The sequence below is a fragment of the Carettochelys insculpta genome, chromosome 1 (genome assembly GCF_033958435.1).
Source record: "Carettochelys insculpta isolate YL-2023 chromosome 1, ASM3395843v1, whole genome shotgun sequence".
NCBI lineage: Eukaryota > Metazoa > Chordata > Testudines > Carettochelyidae > Carettochelys > Carettochelys insculpta.
The window spans coordinates 50,073,445-50,079,439 of record NC_134137.1 but is presented as its reverse complement, the minus strand read 5'-3'; the positions used below and the strand labels follow the sequence as shown (position 1 = coordinate 50,079,439).

Here is a 5,995-nt window from a genome sequence, read left to right as displayed (position 1 = left end):
GGACCCCGTGAGGGGCGGGGCCAGCCGGGCTGGAAAGGAAGCGACGCCGCGTACCCGAGTGCTGCTGCCGCCCCGCCCCCGGCTTCCTGAAGGGGCGGGCAAGGTCTCGCGTCCCGCCCGTCCTAGCTTTTGCCCCATTGGCGTGAGGTGGCGGCTCGGGTCCCCCAGGGCCTTTACCAGCCCCGATTTCCTCCCTGGGGAGGTGTGAGGAGGCCGCGCCTCACCGGGTGCCCTTAGGCTTTTCCCGTCCCCTCTGGAGAGGGGCAGTGGGGCGGGGGCTGCGGTGGGCTAGGCACTTGCTCTCTGAACACCGGCGCCTTTGCTGGGCGGGGGACGCCCCTTTCTTCCTGCCACAGAGCGAAACCCCAACTGTTCAGCCAAACCTCCGCCCCCAAAGCCGGTGTCATGCCCCACCCCCGAACCCCGCATAACAGTGATGCTGCAGGGGCTGCCAGCTGATCCCCCGGCTGGCCAGTGCGGGGCGGGCGGCGGCAGCGGGCTGGTGAGTGGGATTGGCACAACTCAGATGCTACTGAGGGGGGGAAGGGAAGCTGGAGGCAGGGGGCCCAGCAGGGAAAATGCACCCGAAGGGGATGTGAGCGTGAGAGCACCCATCGGGCTGGAAAGGGGAAAAGGGGTTTGCCCTTAGCCCCGCTAGTTGCAGCTGTGGCTTCACCTTGAGCGTAACTCAGCGCCCTGCGGGGTGCACAAAGCGAAGTTTTGTTTCGTTTCGGACCAGCCTGTAGCTAGTCGCGGCTCTTTTGTGAACGTAGGACGGGGCGTCTGAGTAGAGCAATGATCGCTCCTCTGCGGGTCTCCTCCCTCGCGTTCACCTGCCACGCCCTACTACAGCCTGTCATTGACAGAGGCCCTGCCCTGACCCTAGTCCGCCCGGCAGGGCGCGTGTCCTGCAATCAGGCAAGCGGTAGGGACAGCCCGGCGCCGAGCATCTGCTAGGTCCCGCCCCTACCCCGCTCTCATAGGCTGCGGGGCTGGTTCCGCCCCGTCCAGGTCCCTAGCTGGCGGCTGAGTGGCTGGGCTCGCCGTCATTCAGGCCGCAGCGGCCCGCCCAGGTGAGGCGGGCGGTGAAGTCCTTGCCCGGCGTTGACCGTTGGTCTCTTGCCAGGAGCGCGGCGGTGACAGCGGGCGGTGGAGGCAGCCGCGGCATGAGCGGGACCCGGGCGCCCTGGTGAGCCAGGGCCGGGGGAGGCTCAAGGCGGTCGGGTAAGTCTGCTGCTTGGCTGCGCGCTCCTGGTGCCGCTGGGCGCTTTCCCTCTACGGGCGGGTGGAGGGGCTGATGCCTCCTGCGCCCCGCGTCGGAGCTGGTGATGACATCTCCACTCCCGGGGGCTCCAGTTAACTGGCTGCTGCGTTAGCCCAACCTCAGACCAGGGCAGTGAGCGCCTCAGCGAGTGATCGTGTCTGAAATCCGAGGACGGGGAGGTGATCGCTTCCCCTTGCCCAGGTCTGTTTCCTGTGGGGCTGTGTGGGGGGGTCTCGCCTGTCTCGCGGGGTCAGGGTGTGCTTTGGGGGAGAAAGCGTGGGCGGGTTGGTGATGGTGGTGATGACCACTGGTCTCTCCCTGAACGCGACTCTCCCAGTCCCCCCTCAGTGGTAGATGGGGGGAGGGTGTTGATACTGTAATATCTCTTCCCTCATCTCTATTGTGCTGTCCCTCTCACTGGAGGGCCTTTATTATGTAGTGCCCTAAGGTTCTAATCAGGTTTAGGGCACCATTGTGCGGGGGACTGTGCAGACACATAGAATGACACCATACCTGAAATCTGATCTGCTTGGGTGGACTCCTGCCCAGTTGGGGCACAGGGGTCAGCCTATGCAAACAAGATTGCAGGATTGGGGCCTAAAACACATGCAGTGAGTATGGACAGGAATAAGGGTGAGAAGAGGAAAGGAAGACTAGAATAAAACTAATGCAAGCATATGTTTATATAGGCCAACGATATGCATACATTAGACGTTCTGAAATAGTTTACACTTTTGTTCTGTATTTGTGTTCATAAAGGTATGAAAAATTTCCACTGGTTGTCAATTTAGTCAAAGACTAAATGGGGAGAGAAACTGATTTTTTTTCTCCTACTCCCTTCAGTTTTCTCAGCCCCTTCTCCATGTTAAAAGATTTGTGGGGTGAGCGAGTTTGCCTCTTTCTGAGACAAGCTGGGGGAGAAAATACCATTTATTGTACAAACTTCTGCTGGTGAAAGACTAAAGACAAACTTGAGCAGAGGTTTTTCTTTTGGTCTGGGAAATATAGCGAGTGCCAAAGTTAAATACAAGGTGGAGCACGTTGTTTAGCATAAATAGTTAACACGTCTTGTGCGGGAGCAAATTTACTGTTTCTTGAAAACATGTTAGCAGTTATTTCTTGTTGTGCTCCTTCAGATTATGACAGACTGCGCATCCCATCATTCTCACTGAAAGACTGCGAATTCCCCTGTTTCTTGTCTTGCAAAGTGAGAAGATTTGGCTAAATTCTGGAATGGAAGCAAAGGCTGCCTAATTATGTCAGTTGCCTATCAGCCTGACTTGGTTGATACATATTTGTGCACATATTCAAATTTTTATTTGAATATAAATAAATCATTTTTACCTTTGGGGAAAAAAAAACAGAAGCAACAGAAGTCACAAATCTGAGGACAAAAAAGCAAAGTCAATGTCATTGTTGCAAAAAACATAATGAGAGAATGGGGGTTGCCTGGCCTCCTGTCTTTGGCTTTTGCCATTTCTCATCCCTGTATGGAAGAAGTGCGTTCTCTTCTTTGTGCTCCTAGTACTGAACACAAAGAGAAAAGAGGAAAAAATGGGTATTTTTAAATGGAGCTGCACATTAGGTGTCTTCCAAGAACTACAACAATTTTCTTCACAAACTCCAATAGTCATTATGTACTACAGGTTGTACTTAATCCTAAATTGCATGTGTGCCAAAAATAATGTGTTCGTGCTTTAGCTTATGTATAGAAGTGTTTATTTGGTCAGATATTGAACTACATCTATTTTACTCTGATAGAATTTTATAAAACAGCATTAAGGTCTGAAAAGGAGTTGCATTACTGAGTGTGTGGGAGGAGGAAAGAACAGCTGCAAACAAGTGCATGTTACAGGAACTGGGTTAAGGTTGTGTGTTTTACAACCCAGCCAAAGAAAACCATAGACACATATGTAAACTTTCCCTGAAGCTTGTGGAACAGACAGCTATTTCAGAATGTAAATGTAAACATTGGCTTTTTAAATATAACACAAGCTTTCTCCTTTTTGGGTTCTGTTATTTTTTTTACTATCACAAAAATAATGTAAAAAATAGGATAGTATTTTGCTTAACATCTGAACATTTCCAAGGAAAACTTTAAAAGTTTTATTCTCTATCTTGGAAAAAAAATATTAGTACTCGGTCAGCTAAGAGAATAACTAATTTTAGATTTGGCAGTGGCAAATATGACTGTCGCTTATCATCTTGCTGTAGAAATCCACTGTTAAGCACTTCTGAGTTTAATTCCTTTTTAATTACATGATGTTGTGGATTTATTTTTGGTCTTCATATAAAATTAAAATATTTTTTACAGATTAGTTCTGGTGTTTGTTTGATGATCTCAGAAAATAAATTCAGAAACATAAATGTATCTGACTTTGTCTTAAAAAGAGAAGCTGTTCTGATCTAGATTCTTCATTTCATTAAACAAACAATTTGAATGGCTGCTGTTTATTTCCCAGGTTTTTTTTTTTTGGTTTGCTGATTTTTATCCTAAGTGTACAATCAGATAGCAGATCAAGAAGGCTTAGGAAGAACCATCAGATAGCTTGAAATAGTGTCCAACTCCATGCCCACTCAAAATAAAAAGAAAATAATAAAAAGGCTAGTGCTATATGCTGCTGTGACTTTATTAAAACAAATTTCCTGCCATTAGGGCAGGGGGCTGGACTTGATGGCCTCTCAAGGTCCCTTCCAGTCCTAGTATTCTATGATTCCTCTACATGGAAACAAGATAGGGAGCTAATTACTCAGTTTAGAATGTTAACATGACTTACTAGAACACTGTTAGCATTACTTCTGTAATTAAGCTTCTTGGAAGAGGAGTCTGATATTCCTTTGTGTTTCATGCTGCATAGGATGATACAATATTTTGGTGAACGAAAGTTAGAACAGGCTAACGAGTAAATGCAGAGAACCACTTCGTTAGTCTGAAAGTGAATTGAAATGTTGTATTTAAAAACCACAGTAAATGTTTGCTTCCCTAATGCACTAAATACATGGATACATGTCAGAATTAAAATTTCTGTATTGTTTCCTATTGTGTATGATGCTTTTCTCCTGTTTTTGGAATTAGTGGCATCACTGACGCATACAGGATAGAGGACCCTGAACTCAGGGCAAGAAAGGATTTTCAGATAGATTGGGTTTGAAATATTTTTGCTTCTTGAGATAGAATTTGCGAATAGATTCTACTTTAACAGATTTAACAAAAAATCATTTTAAGCAAAGCTATAAATCATGGAACCAGTTCTGCAAAAGGATTGGGCACCATAGTTTTGTTTTTGTTATTGATTACAAGAAATATAGGCCATTGTGCTGCAATCTGTTCACACTTATGCAAAGGACCTTCTCTCCCAGAAGCATGCCTAAGTTCATGGTATTGCCATGCAGAAGAATCTCAGAATCAGGGCTATGGTGCATCTAGTGTATGTCAAACCACAACTACAAAATATATCTGTGCATATGTCTTATGCTATATAATTATTTGCTGACAACAAGGAAGTTTAAATTCTGATATAAAGGAGCACCATAACCTTGAAATATAATCTGCTTCAAAAGATAAGTGAAAGTTCTTTCAAACCTGTAATTCTACCTTGTCATATATATGTTTTATACTCTCAATTTTGTGCCTTTCAAAATCTTCATATAGCTGTATTTGACAGGGCAGAGGAAATAGTGAAAGAGAGATTTTATGTGTAATTAAATGCACACAGCAAGAAAACTAAACAAAATACTTTTTTTTTTTTTGTCCTGCACTAACAGGTCAGCATGTTCAGACCAATGTGTTTTTCAGCTGAGAGTATCATGTTAAAACTAAAAGTGAAACATATGAAGAGAGAATGTGTTTTGTTTATTGATTTAAACAATTGGTAAGATATAGTTTATTAAGTACTAACATTTATAACTAAAAAGAAAACTGGAGTCATTTGAAAACAAAATAGTCTCGGTAGACAACAGAAGACAACAGAGGACGTTAAATCTCAGAATTTTCAAACATGGAAAACCAAACTCTGTAATGACTTTGATTTACAACGTCAGTTGGTTAATATCTCATCACTGGCTTCAGTGCTTTTTAATTGCTTTGTGTTAGACGTAGAGCGTTACTTGCTTTGAAAGTCTGTTATCGTTTAATCAAAGACAAAAATTAAATCCTCTGTTTTAATTGTACAGTTGTTGGGACATGGTGTTTACAGTTCAATAAAGAACAATGTTTTATTTTGTGCTTTTTGTGGTCCCAGTTCTGCAAATACTGATTAATGGTTTAATTTTAAATATGAGTATTTTCATTGGAGCCAGTGAGTCTACTCTTGTGTTTGTGGTTAAACAGGTACATAAATGTTTACAGGATCTGTGCTTAACAGGAATACGTGTGGTGAAGTAAACTTAATCATGCAGGCTTAACAACATAACACTTCATATTTTTCAGGAAACTTGGTTTTTGTGTGGGTATGTGTCATATGGAATAATGACCTAGTTTGTAAACAGGTTGCTTAATGGGCATGTCAGCTGCAAGATACTTCAAAATTTTTTTGGCTCTGTGACTTCTATGTTGCAAGCCATTAGATGGTTTTAGATTTACATTTGTGTTAATATTAGTTGTACAAATAACCTGAAAGATGTTCATTTCATGTTCCCTGTTGAGCATTTTGGATGGGGAAAACAAGGTAGAGAAGCATTCATGTGCTTCAAGGAAGTACGTGTTGATCTAGATTCAATTAATGTTTGCTC

The 5,995-nt window shown here is 44.1% G+C and overlaps 1 protein-coding gene across 6 annotated transcripts in view; it reads left to right on the top strand.

The window, feature by feature from the left end:
• The first annotated feature begins 485 nt into the window (after positions 1 to 485).
• LNX2 (ligand of numb-protein X 2) overlaps positions 486 to 5,995 on the top strand; it is a 74,916-nt gene continuing 69,406 nt past the window's right edge. The window contains exons 1-2 of one of the 6 annotated variants that reach the window (XM_074985857.1): positions 486 to 502; positions 1,127 to 1,224. The gene's annotated coding sequence lies outside the window, so the exon portion shown is untranslated. Of the gene's footprint in view, positions 503 to 1,110; positions 1,225 to 1,269; positions 1,466 to 5,995 lie in introns of those variants that run through there. The other 5 variants (XM_074985865.1, XM_074985886.1, XM_074985873.1 and 2 more) reach the window with 5 other exon arrangements.